The sequence below is a fragment of the Squalius cephalus genome, assembly GCF_949319135.1.
Source record: "Squalius cephalus genome assembly, chromosome: 10".
Classification (NCBI taxonomy): domain Eukaryota; kingdom Metazoa; phylum Chordata; class Actinopteri; order Cypriniformes; family Leuciscidae; genus Squalius; species Squalius cephalus.
The window spans coordinates 35,194,696-35,214,698 of record NC_137131.1 but is presented as its reverse complement, the minus strand read 5'-3'; the positions used below and the strand labels follow the sequence as shown (position 1 = coordinate 35,214,698).

The following is a 20,003-nucleotide window of genomic DNA, read 5'->3' as shown; positions in this document are numbered from 1 at the left end:
AGGAACAGTGGATGCAGATTGTTTTTCCGGGGCAAAAACGAGTTGTGTAGACTGTTTGTTCCCTGCATTTCGACGATGAATGTTTTATAAACAAAGCCCAGATCGACGGATTCTCTCTATGGCTCTGGCTTCGCCCACACGGCCCGCCTCCAGACGCTCGTTTTTTTCCGGAAAGACTCGGTACACCCTATCTTTCTTTTATAAATATAATAAAACTAAAGACTTTTTGGAGATCTGAAGGATGCAATACTACTCTATAGGTACTCAAGATTAACAGGAGATTGAGTGAAAATGAGCATTTCACCCCCCCTTTAAAAAAGTATGCTAAGTGTCCAAATGTTTTGGAGACACTGTATAGAGCTTACTGTAAATGTGCGTGCACGTCCATGTATACAAGTAGGTGTGTTTAGGTTCGTTTGCCAGATAGAATCAATAAACAGTTCGAACAAAACACTCATCAAAATAGCTTTGGGCACATTGAATGTTGACCTCAATATTCCTCTGTCTAATTGGTGATATTGAAGATACGTCCATGGCCAATCACAGGCTGTGAAGCCGCCCAAAGGCACTTGCATATTTCATTAGTGGTATTGTAATGGTCTTTGGCTGAAACACATGGCCTCTGGAGCCTCTTTAGTTGCAGTAGCCTTCAGCATCATCAGAGCAGAACACCAAATTCTGATCTAATAACAGCCCTCCGATTGCACATCTGCTACAAACCACGTTTCTCTTTCAGCTAAACTGCTTGTTTTATTAGTATTCTTGTGTAGTCTGTGAGCTTTGTGGTAGTGCTTAATAGAAACAACAGATGTGAAATAAAACAATGTGCCTCACACTATAACGGTTAAGATAATGCAGCTGTATGGTAAATAAAGAAAAAACACACCAAAGGCGTGCTATAATGACGCACTGCTAACCTAACAACAGCCAGACGTCCGTCGAATGGCTTTATGTGCGTGTTATCCAGAAGAGTTGAGGTAGTAATGTTAATTTATTTGAATGAATTTGACTTGAGAGATAGAGGCCAGGGTGACTCAATGTGAGCCTGTGTGAAACAACCAGGAGCAGATGGTCAGGGAAGAGAGAGTCCAGGCTCCTCTAGTTAATGTTTTACCTGTTACCCATTAGTGCAGATTACCCATTACCCATTCCGCACATCAAACTCTCCACTGACTTCTAGATTTCCATAGCAATCATATGCTTCCACAGTTACCAGGCTATAGCGTACGTGTGATAACTCAACATACAAACACTGAAGGGTTAAGAAGTATTTTATTTTGCCATTACATCACTGCAGCATGTGTGAGAAGAAGTTTACTCATTTAAAACCAACACAGAAGAGAGGAAGTGGAGGGCTCATCAAACATTGTGTTGGATAACAGGTGATATTGTAAATCATGGTCATTTCAGAAGGCAAGGTGATCAATTGTAGCTCGCTCATTTTTCTACGGATATCTCAGATTTATGAGGTTTCCATTCCAAAGAGCATAGCAGTTATTCATGCTTCTAATCCATAGGAGTTTGGCAACTGAAGAAGTTCTGCACTTGCTTAACGCGAGCCGAACGAACAAAACTGAATCCATATGTATTGTGCGTGTGGCTCAACGTAGAGCAAGTGCAGTTTTTTCCGTCGAAGTTCTGGATGCACACCGTGATATACTCCAGAACTGTCAAAAACTTTCAATCCATTAGATTTCATTTTTCAGGTGTTCCCTGCAAGTAAGAAAAGTAAAATAAGAAACAGTTCAATTAAATTGCATATTATAGCATTACAGTACATTCTTGGATATATTGTTACAATAATGTTTTTGTTTCTATCAACGTATCTTTCCTGACAAGTAATTACATTCAAACTGCAAATAATTTTCCACTGCATGATGTAATTTTGGCACTACATTCAATTTACTTCATTAAAAGTTTTCAGGGTTTTTCACAATGCATGTTTCCTTCCCCTAACCTACTAAATTAAAAAGGTTATTTTAATAGATGTTGATATTGTAGTTTGTGCGTATATTGATATCAAATTCCAATTAATTTGTAAAATAGCCTATATTCTGCACAATGCAAATAGTTTAATAAAAAAAAAAAAGGCATGTTCCCTAATGCATTTATGTATGGTCTGAGAAAATCCCTTTAAGTTTTTTTTGTTGTGTTTGTTTAGTTGGTTTTACCTGTCTGGCTCACCCCTGTCGTTTCATATCCAGGTTGCTCTGATGGAGGGCCTCGGTCGACATCCTCGTTTCCGTACCTGCGGGTCCTGTGAATCAGCCTGGCCAGTGTCGGGTTTTTATAGTCGACAAAAATCATGCCCCCTCTCCTTTCCCCGCAGCTGTAAAGGTGCTGATCTCTCCACGCACCTGTCGCACTTTACACAGGTCTAATGTTGACCGAGGGGCGGGGTGTGATGATGATGATGATGATGGTCCTGCTGCTGAAGTGTGGTTCGGGCCTCCAAGGCTTTAGATGCAAATGTCCCTTTACTTCTACGATCTAAGATCTGATATACGGATATTTTATATGGATCATCCGTGGTCGTAAGTGGTAAACGTTTTGAATCATTGAATCACGATGACAAGGAAGGGCTTGGTCTGTTTCACGTAGGGCGGGTATAATTTGCACAAAATTTACATGACACTTGCAAATGTCTCTTTTTTTCCCTGATTTAGATCAGACGCTGAAAAAGATAGTTACCCGATGGACGTCTACCAGTCTACTTCTTTTTGTAGGTTAGCTAATGTTAACTGAATAGCAGAAGTAAGATATGGGTTTCTGAGTAGAATAACATCAAATATGAGTTATTGTCCATTAGGCCTATCGCATAAACAATTGAAGTTTACCTCAGATTAAATACGTAACTGTTCTAAATTAGATTATGTGTAGGCTAACATGCAAAACCTACATTTTATGTTCTCGCTTCCATGATTGTTTCGCTCGGTGCTTGTTGCAAGAATATGGCGCCATCGTGTGGTGAATGATGGAAACGACGCCATGTGACATATAAAATTAAAATGTTGTAGGGACATTTTAAGAAACACCATTGTATAAAAGAACATTGTTAAAATATATATATATATATATATATATATATATATATATATATATATATATATATATATATATATATATAATTTTTTTTTTTTTTTTTTTTTTAAAGAGCATTGTTTGTTGGATGTTCATAGGTCTTTTGATATACACTGCCATTCAAAAGTTTGAGATAAGTACGTTTTTTTTTTAATGTTTTTAAAAAAAATTCTCTTCTGCTCAACAAGGCTGCATTTATTTTATCAAAATAGTATACAGTAAAATATAAAGATTCACAATATTACAGTTGTGTAATATAAAATGTTCAAAAGAACAGCATATATCTGAAATAGAATTTTTTTGTAAGATTATAGATGTCTTTACTATCACTTTTGATCAATTTAAAGGGTTAGTTCACCCAAAAATGAAAATTCTGTCAGTATTTACTCACCCTCATGTTGTTCCAACCGCGTAAGACCTTCGTTTATCTTCGGAACACAAATTAAGATATTTTTGATTAAATCTGAGAGCTGATCACTCCTCCATAGGCTTCTAAGTGATTGAAACTTGCTGGCCCAGAAAAGTTATTAAAGTTATTAACGTGCAACACAGACGCGCTACGCAAAAACACTACGTAAACTAACTCGAGGCTCAGAGAGAAGGAAATGAATAGTAGAATAAAGTCGTTATTTTTGTTTGTTTTTGCGCACAAAAAGTATTCTCGTCGCTTGATAAATTTAAGATTGAGCCACTGGAGTCACCTGGACTATATTAACGATCTCTTTAATAACTTTTCTGGGCCAGCAAGTTTCAATCACTTAGAAGCCTATGGAGAAGTGATCCAGCTCTCATATTTAATCAAAAATATCTTAATTTGTGTTCCGAAGATAAACGAAGGTCTTACGGGGTTGGAACAACATGAGGGTGAGTAATTACTGACAGAATTTTCATTTTTGGGTGAACTAACCCTTTAATGAATCCTTGCTGAATAAAAGTGTTAATTTCTTTTAAGAAAATAAATCTTACTGACCCCAGACTTTTGAACGGTATGTATAATGTTACAAAAGCTTTCTATTACCAATCCCAAACTTTTGAATAGCAGTGTCAGTACCGGTCAAAAGTTTGGAAACACTACTATTTTTTATTTGAAAGAAGTCTCTTATGCTCATCAAGCCTGCATTTATTTGATCAAAAAAACAAAAACAAAAAAAAAAACATTAATATTATGAAATATTATTAAAATTTTAATGGTTTTCTATTTTAATATACTTTCAAGTATAATTTATTTCTGTGATGGCAAAGCTGAATTTTCAGCATCATTACTCCAGTCTTCGGTGTCACACGATCCTTCAGAAATCATTCTAATATGCTGATTTATTATGTGCTGCTACTAGTCAGCCTAATAACTGTTGAAGTGATAGTGAAAACTCTGTCACAATTTCACCCTGAGGTTTGTTTCAAACCAGTCACCAATCACTTTAATGGCAATTTTTTTAATACAGTGAAAGTGAATGAAGTCTGCCATGCCATAAAGCCTGACTCTTCTATTTTTGGGTGAACAAATCCATTCTGCAGCTCCCCTGCGTCTCTTCGCCTCACTTACATGCTATAAACCTTTTATCCAGCAGGAGGCAGCAGTGGTGTTGCACTTTCTTAGTCACGTTTGCTCACGTCATTATTTTCCTTCGTCTGTTGGAATGTTTGGCTGGAATATTAATGTGAGAATAACAACTACATATAATGATATTTACGGTATATAGCATATTCATTGACACGTATTTGATAATGTATGATGAATGAATAAGCGTACTTAGATTTAGAATCTACTCATTTGTGCCAGTAGACTTAATTCACAGTAGGCTAAATGAAATGTTCCATAATCTGTAATGTAAAAGTATCGTTTTGTAGTTGTTTTGCATATATTCTCTAGAGTCGATACAGTTCATTACAGAAAAGTTGTTTGTTAGATGAGGACAGCTGAACGTTTCACTGATTAAATACTGGTTTTGATCAGATTTGCCCCCAGATACTACCAAGAGTAGCTTTAGAGATTCCCATTAATCGAAATGAATCCCAGGGATTTGCGTCTGTGTTCATTCAAATTCACGATCCTCCACTAGTAGCACTCTCGTGCCCTACATCTTCCCCTGACCCCGCCTGCTCGGGCCAATACGGTCCGCCCCAGACTGAGTAGGTAACAGCAGTATTTATGTGTTTCGGCATCTTTCTGATCAGTGTCTGTCATCCCACTGAAGTCACTCCACAGCATACTATAAAATATTGTGCTTTATCTGTCTTAGGGTTCACAAATGTAAGGCACTAATCAGTGCGTGGACTACTTGGCAGCACCCACGACCAACGAGAAGCCGACAGGGAGTCGAGGGGAACCTCGGGAACATCTCCGGAGCGGTTTGTCAGGACAAACAAGTGCTTTATATTCCCGAGCGAGCTCAAGTGTGCAGGGCTTGATCGATAGGACTGGAATGTGGCTGTTTCGCCGGAGATTAGACTGTCGGACGAGCGAAGCCAAAGCACGGGACCGGGATCTGGGAGAAGCAGGATGCTGAACCGCGATCAGGGTGAGTGCATATGGCCACGTCTGGACGCTTTTGTTCACAATAACATGAGAATGCCAAGCGCGGGTTTGGTTTTAGCATTCAGGCAATGCCGTTCATGCAACAGACACGCGTGTCACTGTAAATGTCTGTACACAGTAGCATAGGGGGATTTGCTTGCGTGTTATGAATGCGATCAAATCAAGAAAATGATGTCGTGGCCTACTTCGCTCGAGATGTCTCATCTGCTCCCAGTCCAAATGAGTGTGTGCATGAGATTTACAAGATATGACACTCTTAGTGTCTTACGCTTATAGACATATAATTAGGCTATCTATGCATGTGTGTTCATATCTGCGGGTAAAGTGATTATGACTTCTGTTAACATATAGCAGAAGGGCATTGACGTGCCAGACGAGACAGGACTTGACACACAAACAAGCAAACTTAAATGCGACAGCCTCAGGAACTTAGACTTGCTTTTTTTGTTATGTGTTGGCTTGTATGCTATGTGTGTGTTATAGTTTAATTTATATTATTTTAGTTTTGTATTCGATACGAGTTTACTAAACATTTTCGTGTTCCAGAGAATGTACAATGTACTTTATTTAATGGAATTGGGAGATATCATGTCAAACTATTTCATTGATTTCTTGGGAAACTGTTTTTATTGAAGGCATACTCCACCCAAAACTGATAATTCTCTCATCCTTTACTCACCCTCATGCAGTCCCAGTTGTAGCCTATATATGACTTCCTTTATTCTGTGGAACACATTTTTCGGAAAAATAGTCCATAATGCAAGTCCTTCAAAGCTGACGCTTTAAAAACCAAGTGGAATGGAACACGACTAATCCATATGACCCCAGTTGATGAATCATTGTCTTCTGATGCAAAATTATAGGTGTGTGTGAGGAAAAATACTAGGCTAATATTTTACTAATACTAATATACAAACCATCACTTTTGGCCTACTGTCAGCGGGCTGTGAACGTCAGCATGTTGTGCGAGAAGTGATGCGGAAGCACAGAGGACCGTCACTTCTCGTGCGAGTTTCACATCGTCAACTTTGTGGGACCTATCTGTATTATATGACCTCACAGAGATTTGATTATTTTGGTAAAAATCGCCATTTGTGTTCCACAGAAGAAAGTCATATACAACCAGGGTGGCATGAGGGTGATTTTTGGATGGAGTATCCCTCCAAGAACCGGAACCATTTTTTTTTTTATTCCGGAAGTGCTTTACAATTTTCATGACGATTGGTTTGTTTCTTGCCTTACTAATAAATGTTACCACAACACAACTACAGAATATAGCAGCTACAGTGCAGAAAAATAGTGTGAACAACAGTGACCCAAACTCATGCTTCTTACGAACTGGTTCTTTTTAGTGAAGCAAAAACAAAGAGCACGTGCAGTGTAGTCAAATTCCAGATCAAATGACTGTGAGAAACAGTATCATTAAATTATTTCTTTTAGACTTTCTTTAATATCATTTTTACAAACAGTGCACTTCTTAAGGAAGAGCCAGTGATCTTGATCAGTGTCATGTTCTGTACAAGTAATTTGGCTTCTCACATAACCTCTTCTGTGATCTTCGGTATGTCACCGTTATCATATCGTGATATGACATGTTTACAGTTTGTTTGCTTCATCTTATCACCATGTTCTCTTTAGGTTCTTTGTTAGTTCCCACACATTGTGGACTTTGTTGGTGCATGCTTCGAAAAATGTATGTACCATACCAAATCTTTTTCATTGACAGCAATACACATACACACTGGCATCTGTCTTTTTAACCCTGTGTTGTGCTGCGCGAATGGCCTCTTTACAGACTTACTCCCTTGCAGATTGCTTTAAGGAGTTGGTGACTGTCAGCATGTGCACTGCCAGTTTTATTTGTGTGATGTTGTCACTTGGCCTTTAGCCTGTGCGGACGTTCCCTTGGAACATTTGGTATTGGCACATGTCACCCATCGATTGCAGTGGTACAGTAAAGCAGCAGTGGCACAGCACAAATGATGCCCCCAGGGCAGTCCCCATCATTTGTCCTGCATGTCAGCACACACATCGAATCAAAGTTAATTCATCATGGCTGGAGACCTATTCCTGTAAAATCTGTCACATTTAGCAGAGCTATCATGTGACACCAACAGATTTGAGTAGTTTGGATGGGAGCTTGTGATAATTGCTATGGTTAGGTTACATTAGCAACTGGTATATTAGGTTATGCCTTGGTCTGCTTTCAGGTGTTAGTATAATTAATGTTAATAAATTATTAATTTGTATTGATGTGGCTTGTCAATATGGACACCAGATTAGGGATCACACTCAAGTGAGGTAGCATCAATACACACGTGTCATTTCAATCACTGCAGTGGAGTTTTAAGTCACGGTCGCATTCACTGTTGTTTGGTGAATTTTTGTCATTGACTGGCCCACACACATTTCGCATTTCGCAATGGATTCAAATTGACCATGCAGTGTTGATTGGCCATTTTCCGGGTTGATGAACAAAAAGCTGCATGGTTTGAAAGTGACTTCTGTGTGAGCTGTGCTTCTTAGATCGTTACACTATTGACAATAGACAATGGACCGTTTTGCACCATTTTTGTGACGGCACCTTTAGTCTTTATTTTTTACACCAACCACTACTTTATGTGTTTAACCAAAACATATGTTGCCCATGTAACGTATGTTTGGACCATGATAATTTGATGCATATTGTTGATCTAAACTTCAGATATTGATGTGGTTTAGCTCTTTTTATGCTGGCTCAACTTCCATGAACACAGAAACAGAGTAAGACTTTCCCCCGGATGCACTGTATGATGAACAGACCATTCATTGTCCTTCAGGCCTCTAGCGGTTAGGTCAAATCTTTCGTCTTTCGTCCTCACTTGTGTGTGCCACATGGGGATCCTTTTGTTCCATGTCCAAATCACCAAAAGACTTGCATTCTTTTGATGTCCACCAACTCTGACAGATATATGACTCACAGACCTTCTTATGATGGGATTTTTTTATTATTTCAAGTTAATAGGAGCATAAAAAGTCAGTGCTTTGTTTTGAGAAGTCCCGATCAGTCTGTATGTTTAACCCTATGTTATGTTACAATTGTATTGGTTGCAGAACAGATTATGTGGTAATTTCTGCATGTTAGTATAATGGGTGTAATAAGTGTTACAGGTATAAATAATGAACAAAAATATTGAGTGTAATGGTGTGTGCAGTTAAGTCACAGGTGGTTAGGTGGAGGCATTCCTTAAACCTTGAACGAACACAATAGAAGTGACCTGGAAAGACTGAGAGGTGCTATGTTGTTGCTGCTAAAGAAAAGACAAAGGCGTACAGAGAGGGTGGAGGCGTGAGGTCATAATACTATTAATCCACTCAACCCAAACCACATGTACTGCAGAATCTTTTTAAATTCCAGCAAGCATGCACAAGCATTTCATCATTGTGTTGTTATGAAAACAGTTACTGTTATTGGATGGGAGTGGACATTTCTGAAACTAGTCTGTGCATTCTAATTAGTCGTTCATGAAATTACTATACGACATGGGTAGATGGCATGTTTCATATGATGCGAATAAAGACAAGGCTTTATGGGACATGAGTACAATCAACTCCAAAAGTTATTGTTGAGAACCTTAGTGTAGATTGTTCAGCCAACAGGACATTGATAATACTTTTCAATCCATTAAATTTGCAGTGGCCTTAAAGGGATAATTCACCCACAAATGAAAAAATCTGTCATCATTTATGCACTCTGACCATCATTTATTCCAAAACTGTTTGTTTTGTTTCTTCTTTGCTTCAATGTTATTAGTTGGCATGCTATAAAATGATACAGAATAATGTATTTCAGTCTGATTCAGAATTAATGAAACCTTAAATAAACTGAGTCTGCCAGGGATCTCATGCCCTTGTGTATATTAGACTAGTATCCCCATCTAAGGCCTGTCATTACTGATCAAGTATGTTTACTAGAAAACTCTTCCCTAGCTGGCTGTGATATTCAGTGGTCTGAGCAATGCCATAACTTATTTGTGTTAAGTTATAGTAGAATAGCCACAAAATCTTTTGTTCTGTGCTCTCTGTCAGAGTCATTGCAAGCATTGTAGTGAAATCTGGTGTGGTAGTCTGAGGAAAACCTGTTTCTTTCTTTCCCCCCCTTTTTTTTTCCATGTCAGTTCCTATGCGTCGAATCTGTAACCTTACCCCGTTCGCCTGAAATGATCCGTTTTAATTTTTTTAGTATTGTCCCTGGACATTCATTTGATGACTGGATATAAATTTAACAGAATGTCCATCATTGTTACTTAGGGACAAAGTAATCACCAAACTGGACACATTTTTGTGCCTTGATAATAACAATGCATCAGCATAAAGAAGACACACAGATTTATTAACTGCACCTTTACTTCTTATTGTTGTTGTTATTATTATCAACATCTTTTCAGGTGATTCCTGTAGGCGTTTGTTGCACATGAGAATCTGTTGTTTTACATTGATGTGACCTCACTGTAGTTGGTTTCATGTGACCACCCCTGTGGGTACGATTACAGGTCTGACACCAGAGGAACCTCTAAAATTCAATCCAGAAGTCTCAAGGTTTCTAGAATAACAGATCGTTTTCATTACCAATAGTAGTTTGATGAATGATTAGAGTGATGATAGATTCTGTGAAAGAAAATAGGTAGGCCAACCTCTAGCCTATGTGCTAATCATCTGCTTTTTATTTTCTTTTTTTTTTAACTATTTACATCTGTTGTTTTTGCTTTGAAGTTGATTTTGTTGTTTTTATGCAATGTGTTTCCTGTAGACTGAGCCATGAGGTGCCGAGAGTATGACCTCACTGGAGCCTTGTCGTTCTGGGAGGCCCAGAGTTTGGCCGTTGGAAACTATAGCACATGAGGTTCATTTCCTTGTCATTCAGAGAAAAAAAGTTATTGTTATTAAAAAAACGTTCTTCTCCACACTCAAGCATTTTAGGGCGTGTTTACGCAGCAACGATGTACTAAAAATGATGTATGTTTTTTCGCGTACAGACGACAGCGTTGTCAAAACGATCCCCGTTCAGAAGAATCTGCAAAAACAACTAAAAAAGGCTGTATTATGCTGCCAGGCCAGTAGTTGGCGACATCACTTTGTAAAGTAAAACTTCATGCCTATTGACTGAACATGTAATATGCATAATGTCCTCCGTTTTTGTAGTTTACACAGAGACAATATAACGGTATATTTTTTTTAAAAAAATTCAAAAACGTGCGATTTCAGGCCCCCAAAACGCCGTTGTTGTGTAAATGAACGGCCAAAACGCATAAAAAGTTTTCAGTTTTTAGTTGAAAACGGTGTCGTGGAAACAAGTCCTTTGCTAATCTCAGTCTGAAGAGTTGTGAAATGTTTCATCTGACTCCATTTTCTAGTTCTCTGCACAACCAGGCTGTGGGTTCCTTTCACCCTTCGTCAGCAGATACTGCAGGCGACACATGAACAGAATGAGTGGAGCATGACTGATCCATTATGAAGGAGTTATGCAAGAGAGGGTTCCATTTCTTTCTCCTCCCTACACACACGTTTACTCTCCCTCTTATCAATTCTTCCATTCCTCACACATTGTATTCTCCTTCAGTCTCTTGTACTCTTTAAAAATCACCACAGTCTTCTCTCTTTTGTTTTGCTCATTGCTTTTCATCAATCTCATTTTTTCCTCCTTTATTATTCCATCCTCTCTATTCTCTGCCCAAGTTTCTTCCGCTGGCAGTGTTCCAGGTTCACCCACGCACACACACACACACAAATTCACTCACACTGATCTTTTCCGGAGTGGAATTCTGTAACTCCACGCTGGGTGTTTGACAGTGTCCAAACCGCAATGGGATGAGAGAAAAACAGCCCCTGCAGGGTTTGGCTGAGATGGCAGACTATTTTAGTAGCAGCCTGTGCCAAAGAGCACCTTCTGATTCATGAAAATAGGAAAATCTGCTAGTGGAGGATTATCATTAGGATGGTGGTATGTTGGGCGCTATCTAGACAATGTGTGAATGAGAGGGTGCTCCATGTCTGTGCAAATATGATATAGAATGTTTGTATGTGTGTTTTAAATTGGATAAGATAAAGAAAATCTGTAAATGTTTACGTAAGGGAAAGATAGAGTGGTGGGGTGTAGTTTTTGGCGCTTGTGGGAGGATATGATTGAGGTTTACAGCTGGACAGATGCTTTTCTGACATTTTGCAACACTAGCACACAATACTGGAACAAACCAGAGTGTGCGAGTCAAAGAGTATGCATTTCATGAGCAAAACTGGATAAAGAGTTGGCAGAGAAGAGAAACAATCTGTAGGCTGGATAAGATATGGAAAACAATGAGCTAACGCTATGATACACATTGATTTTGTTGCAGGGTGACGCATCAGGCTGGAACCCTGTGCTCTGATGAACGTACACACTGTTCAAATCATCAGCCAATTTCTTCAGGAACTGAATGCTATCCAAACACGACACTGCCTAAAACACACACAATATCATCTGTAGCCAACGCATGCTGACGGTGCTGTAGGTGGGTTACTTAATGGATGATTGGTGTTGGGTGTGGGTGACTAAGGGAGTCGTGAGAGAACATAGCCCACAGACAAGGCCCTGGTGTTAGGTACGACAGGACAGCTTGTAGGGGGTGTAGCAGGTGGTGCCGGATCTGCTTCTGTGGTCAAATACCACTATAGTGCCACTCATTCAGTACATCATCAAACGCATACAAACAAATGACTGTGTCTGTAATCAGTTGCTTTTTTGGTCTTCAAAGTAAAATTTGCTTTAAGGGGTGCGTTGACTCCGAGGACAAAATTCTTGGCATTGCTGTATCTTTCAATAAAAGATTATGAAAAATGTGAAGAACAAACCATGATTTTAGTGTTCAGGCACGTCATTAAAAATAAATTCAACCATGCATTTGTAATTTTAGGACGTTTTTGGAGGTGCAGTTTATGTACATCCACTGAGAACAGCGTCTGAGTTTGACGGTCTTACTCGACATCTTTATCCAACAGCAGAATCACTCTTATGATTGATGAACAGATATGAGTTGTTCAGAACACACCTCCATAAATTCACGATGATGACGCATGTTAAGCGGCGTGTCGAGGAGAAAGGCGACATCACAGTTCTCCTGATTTCAAATCATTCTGTTTGATGAGGGTAGAAAAGAATAAGTGTTTATTTAATTGTTAATATTTTAAACTAGGGAGTTAGTTTTGAGATCTAAAACTTCTGAATTCTGAAAGCAGTAGCTTATGTTTTTATTTTCCCTTAACGCTGAGCTCAGACTACAGGAGTTTTAGGCCGATTTATCCCTGATTTACCCCTCTCGACAATCTGAGAAAAAATCTTGTCCAGGACCTTGATCTTTACACTGTTCACCCCAGATTATCTGGTGCTGTGAGGCATTTACAAATCAAATCTTAAACCTCCCGATCTGTTTGCAGACACACCGGGACCGCCCCAATAATATCAAACATCATGTTTTATATTTAGGATTTTAAATCGGGATGATTATGACCATGAAACAAGTTGCTGTACGGGTCAGTTGAACAGCAGAGATGGAGGAACAGTGGCAACAACACTCATGTATAAGGGGCCATTCACACAGAACAGGGTTTTGCTTTGAAAAATGTGAGACATGGGACAGTGGAATGGGGCAAAACTCGAGATGCGCATTTAAAAATTGCACTTCTTTTAACTTGAGCACAACGTTTTTAGAACGCTGTGTCATGTGCGACACGCTGCAAAAGACACAAGATGTGAGCCCAATGGTCAAACATGTCAGTCTAGTGCGAGTTTACAGCTGTAGGCACCTGTGTGAGTGTTGGAGTCTAGAAAGCCCGTTTTTCCTCGGGTTTGACTGAAGAGCAGAACCCTCACTCTGAGTCGGGTTTTGAAGCAGGGTCCTCCAGTCCCTATGATGATGAGCTCTTTCAATATCAAGAATCAGACAGGAAGTGGGTTTTTCGCCCCAGTTTGCAAACCATTCTTTGTTGTAATGCACCTTTGAGAGTGTCTGGAATCTTGAGATCCTACGAATCTCCTACAAATTTGTTTCCGAGTGGTCGCAGCTAGCACCTTGATGGCAATGTCTTCATGGTTGAGAGTAAGTGGAATCCTCAATAGTAGGATTCCTGAATCCTTAATAGAGAGCTTGGTTTGTTGCTGGAGTCTCAGTTGAGCATTTATACTGGCATGGCTAGCAATTTTGCCAAATCCTTCTTATACTTTTTTTAAGGGTGTGCATGAATATTCGATCTGTAATTATTATCCGAAAAATATTAATTTTGCTACATATGTTGCTTAGCTGCATGCAAGCACACAAACTAAAACTCACAGTTATAACTTAATGCACAATGATCTTGAGACACATGCTTCATAGAGGGAGATGGGTTTAAGAACTGAAAAGACAAAGCACTGTAACAAACTTTGCTTAGCACACCGTAGGGGTGAGCGATATGGCAAAAATGTCATATTTTTTTCAGGAAAATCACGATTCACGATTTTATCACGATTCTCTTTCATGTTGGTTTTACTATTTTGCAAGTGACTGAGCATTACAGCCAAACTAATTTCCCTATTTTAAAAACAAAGCCTTACAAGGTAACAAAATATGAAATAAAAAAAAAGAAGGGCAGACAATTAGGCCAAAGTGGCGCAAATAAAAATAGGCTACACAACATAATATACAAATGAAATAAACAGTGCTTTATTTTTTCAGCTACAGTAGGTGTATTTAACAGTAGCATTCAAGAAAGAAATTAAATAAACAAATATAAAAATAAAACACTACATAGACATCACTGTATAAATTATACATTGATTCTTATTAAAGCTATTTTTAAAGTTCTCAGTCAAGAGCAGTGAGTGATTTTCTCTTTGGTTTTTGTTGTTTTATTAATGTTAAAGGATTAGTTTCCCCCAAAATGATTTGTTTGTGTGACGTCCACCTGTGAATGCAGACACGATGGCTGGATTGCGTTTACATTACACTGAGATCTGATCACAATGTGTCCTCGACTACCTCCGAACCTGCGCACGCTGATCGGATAACATTCCGATCAGAAGCGCGTTTACACTTGTCTTTTCAATGTGTATGTGGACAACATCCGGATACAGGTCGCACATTAATGCCAAGTGTAAACTGATAGAATGCACTGTAACATGATACTACGATATTTCTTCAAAAGCAGATCGTCGAGGCATTTTAATCGTCCACGATCAAAAACCGTGATATCACACACCCCTAGCACACCGTTATCTGTGTCCCTGCAACGTCTGTTGGCGGAATGCATTTTCTCTGCACCTGGCCTTATTGTTATCAGACTTAGGAGCCAACTTTCACCTGAGCATGTGGATATTCTTTTTTTCCTCAACATGAACGTGTGGAACAAACAATATAAACACGATAACCATATGCTGACTCGAGTGTATCCGTTTTGCACTATACCTGGCACAGACTTATTTATTAGCATTTTTTTCCATGTTTTCAACTAAAAGAAAATCTCAAGATATAATGTAAGATTGTTGTGTATATTTGCTTTTGTTGTGTATAAAACGTGGAGGTGTTTGGTCGCTTCTAGCTTCATCTCTGTTTGGTTCCTAATGAATGAACTAGGCTAAGCTAAGTGCTATCAAAGTGTCGCCGCGCGCCAGAGCGATTGAGTGCACGCACTGAGACGAGAGAGGTATGTATCAACTCGTCTTAGTTAAGGGAATAACAGTATAGTTTAATATGAAAAAACGGTGAAGTATCCGTTTAAGGGACAATATTTGCCCCCTTTAATCGATTTTTCCAGTTCATTTTTTACCTTTTATAAAATAAATAATGCTTTAAATAAAACAATGTTCAATAAATATGCAATGATGGTAAAAACGAAGTGATACATTTAAATATTAAATAAAAATCAATTATGATTTTTATGAGTGAGTCATTCATTCATTCAGTAACGAAGCAAGTGGCTGTTTATGAACGGGCCATTGAATCTCACGATTCGCTCACGAATCACTGCTGTGTACTGTAGTTCTTCTATGGCTTTCGTTGCAAAATAGAACAATGATATAGCCTACTTACAATACTGTTTTAAATGTAGTACATCACAATTAAACATCACTTAACAAAAGTTACCCTTTTGTTTGTTGAACTGTTGTATAAAATCAGTTTCACATTTGAAATCGTGTGGATATTCGGAAAACATTGCATTCTTGCTTATTCGTATAATATGATCAACATTAAAAACACTGCTGGATATCAGCCTGCTTTTTGATCGCTGATTTAGTCGCACAAACAGCTCAAGCGGCTCGTGACAGAACACAGACTGACTGAATGACACTTTAATTTAAGTAGAAAATCTCAAATGAAGATTGCTGAACTCCAGCTTATTTGTCTGTGTTTTCAGATCATCCGCGCTTCTTCAACAGTGTAGAGAGTGCGTGCGCAAGTGCGTGGTTGCCAGATACTATTGAAAAGACGTGTTCTTTTAACAGAAAAAGAGCTCTGACTTGGGGTTTCAATTATTGAAATCTGGCAACCGTAAGCATGAACGCTCGTAAAAACAGACTGTAATGTGTTGTCTCCTCCTTTATTCGACAAAAACAAGTGGTTTTGGTCAAGTTTTTATTTTATTTTTTTAAACACATTTCATTCTCATCTGTTTTCGGCAATGATATTGCATGTGTTGATATAGACACAGTTATCGTTTAATGACGTGGGTGTCGTCTCTCATCATCTTGTCTTAGTCAGGGGAAAAAAGGTCGTCAACAAACATTTTTCGTCAGTTTTCGTTAACGAAATTAACACTGCTTGGTTAACTGTCTTAAAGGTGGGCGTTGCTAGGTTTCCTCTCGCATTAGAGAGTCATCCTGCTTAGGCCTCCGCCACCCAGAGCTCCGCCTGGATAGCAATTTGTGGATAGCACTTTTGTGATCCTCCTTGGTAAGCAGTTCTTGGTATAGAACATAGTTAGGCCTCCTCTCGCTTTAGAAAGTCATCTTGCTGAGGCCTCCGTTCTTAGAGCTCTGTCTGGGTGGTCATGCCAGGTTGAATGTCCCTCTTTGAGCCTCCTTGGTGAAACCACCCTTAGGAAAGCGTTGTTAGGTTTTGTCTCGATTTCGAGAGTCATCATGCTGAGACCTCCGCTCCCCAGAGCTCTGCTTGGATAGCAATATCGAGTTGTCAGGCTCTTTTGTGAGCCTCCATGGTAAGCAGTCCTTAACGTAAAATGTATACTTTCCCCAGAAGTGACAGGCAGGATATTTCTAATACATGGCCATATTCCCTTGAAAATATTTGGAAGAATACCAGGCCCTGAGATCTGCCCGCAGGGTATGCAGCCAGGGTTTCTGGCCCTAGGGAATAGTCACGACAGCCGCTGGTGCATACCATCTAGGATGGGGAATTGTGACTCTGGACCATGGAGTCACTGACTTTGTCCACTTTTACGGCATTCATTCCTTTAACATAGCGAAATTGGTATTTGTTCCCCACAGCGTCCTAGGATACAGTGCAAGTTCCCATTCAAAAGGGACTGTGTTGGGTTACAAATGTAATTATGGTTCCCTGAGAAGGGACACGAGACACTGCGTCTCATTGCCATGCTTCGGGTATGCCTGCCCACGTCTCCATCAAACAAAAGAAGTTGTTGACGTGTACTACAGGCGCCCTTTTTTACTCTGGTCACCAGTGTTGTGCAAGTTACTTCCAAACTGTAATACATTATACATTACTTGTTACTGTTATTTAAAAGTAATTCTTTACCTTACAATATTACTGTCTCAGAATTGTAATGCGTTACATTACTCCTGTATTACTTTTGAGTTACTTTCACCAAAATAACTACAGAAGTAGAACAACATTCTAAAATGACTAGGGCTGTAACGATATGCGATATGAAACCGAAATCGTGACACTCAGATCCACGAACCTGTGTCGCGGTGTGAGAAAGCAGAATCGCGACACGTCCCTTCCCAGTCCCAGAGTTATCCTTCCCGTCCAGATCCAATGCTACCACATCTTTAAATTACTATTAGTATTATTTGAAGTTAACATTATAAAATACGTAGACCTACACCACAAAATTAGTTGAGGATAAATTCTTTAAAATTGGGCAATTCCAGCGTTATGGACGTGACATTAGCAGTAAAAACTTGAAATATAAATTCTCAGAAAATACATTGAATACCACTATATTTAAACCTCTGTTTATATATCCATAGGCTACTCCCTTAATAAAGGCATTAGAAAAATATCAGTCTACACATGCGTTTTATAGGGCTGTGTATTGGCAAGAATCTGGCGATACGATACGTATCACGATACATGGGTCACGATTCAATATATTGCAATATATTTCGATACTGTGCATAAGGCGATATATTGGGATTTTTTTTAAGTATAATATATTAAAAATATTTAAAAAAGACATGATGTGCATAAAAGAAAAAGAAGTTTACTTTAGGTAAACAATTCAGTACACAGAAAATCAAACTGCCAATTTGGGATTGTGGTTCACAGGTTCTTAGTGAGCAAATTTTTATATGCTCAAGTAGGCCATAATAAAAGAAAATACATAGCCCGTCACAAAACAAAACAACAACGTGAACTGGACAAAAATGAATGAAAGTGGATGAAAGTGAACAAAATGAATGTGTCATATATTGAAATCAAGTTTTATGTGATAAAAGATTTTAAAAGAACTGGACGCGCGAATGAGGCGAACCGCGCCGCGCTAAACGCCTCGTGCCGCAGGACCTCCAGACGCGCGTAAACGCGTCTTTGCATTGACTTAACATTGAAATCACTCGCGCCAGATGCTCTTTTCGCGTTTGGTGTGAATGATGCACGCGATTACATTTAGAAATAGACAAGCTTTGTTTCCAAATGTACCAAGCAAAGATATCCTTTCAATTGTATAAACTTTTATAAAACCAGCCAATATAATCACAATAAACACATCCAAAATGAAATATTTAACATATATATAACAACTGCACAACGTCTAATTTGTAAACAAAATGATTTACGCACTAAATCCAGCATAAACTCCGGCACAATTTGCATATGTTTAAACTCTCAAGACAGTCGTCACATCCCGAACCTCACAGCAATTGGCTGCCGACTGCGTTTTTCGCTTGATATTTGTATAAAGGAACTGCCCAACTTTTTGACGCTCTCGGTCGCTCTCAACGCTTTCTCCGGTCCGCTGTCAATCCTAAAAATGTCCAGTGGACACGCACCGTTATAGGCGAGCCTGGCGAGGACACTAGTGGTGCGTCTCAGCATAGCTATCTAGTGGTAGGGATTTAAACAACATAAACGTGAACCACTGTCTTACGGTCTTACCATGAATATTTTTGGACGTAAAAAAAAAAAAAAAAAAAAAAAATCGATATTGCGTTTTTGAAAATCGATACAGTATTGCAAAATAAAATATCGCGATACTCAAGTGTATCGATTTTTTCTTACACCCCTAGCGTTTTATATTTAATATGAGGGAAATAGACATGCATGCATGTGTGACACAAAAAATCGTTAACTTTTAGCTAGCAAAATATTTTTTTGTAATTCTGTGAATTACACTAAGCAAACCAAAAGTAATACTACCCACCGGATGAAGAATGGTTGGCTCTCCATAGAACATAATATATTCATTTTATTTTATTTTTCGTGTTTGCATTTATGCGGAAAAAACAATGTTACGGATGTGTCAGTTCTCAGTTATGGACGTGAGTGCTCCGAAAGCCTTTCTTTAAAGTTAATTTCGTCTTGTATTAATTGTATCTTAATTTTAATCAATGTTTCATCAACCAGTTGCCTGGATTTAATATAAATATAGTAGACACGAGATAATCAGGACACGGAGGCGCCGGCGCATGAACTGGAGCTCGTCTCATAAATGAACCGAAACTCAGCGCCTACTTGCCTCACAGACACATCTACTTTTAAACAGAACAATTCAAAACAAAAGAAAACCGACTGCTCTCTGCTTGATGAAAAACACCACCTAAACATAGCCTAACTGGTTAGAAAGAAAACACAGAACAAACAGAGTAATGCGCATACGTCCATCTCGCGAATGTACAGTCTTCTACCATATTCTCCCATTAGCCGCTTTTCCACTGGCCAGCGCGAGCACAGAGGCCGAAATCATGCCTCGCGGCACTCCTGTAAAACCTGCCCTAAACACGCCTTTACTGGACTATGTCACACAATACAAAGGTACACCAGCAAGAGGGGGATGATTGAAATAAATCGCCATACAAATATATCAGAAGCTGTCATTTAGTCTTTATTTACAAACTTGGACACCACACGCGGCTATTGACTGACCACAAACAGGTAATAACTTACTTGCATTTTTCATTCGTTAATGTCTCGCGGTC

General features: G+C 38.9%; 1 protein-coding gene across 3 annotated transcripts in view; it reads left to right on the top strand.

The window, feature by feature from the left end:
• The first annotated feature begins 5,061 nt into the window (after window positions 1-5,061).
• Window positions 5,062-20,003, top strand: part of tmem198ab (transmembrane protein 198ab) — a 36,257-nt gene continuing 21,315 nt past the window's right edge. Inside the window, exons 1-2 of one of the 3 annotated variants that reach the window (XM_079883402.1) lie at window positions 5,062-5,211; window positions 5,322-5,600. The gene's annotated coding sequence lies outside the window, so the exon portion shown is untranslated. The other 2 variants (XM_079883403.1, XM_079883401.1) reach the window with 2 other exon arrangements.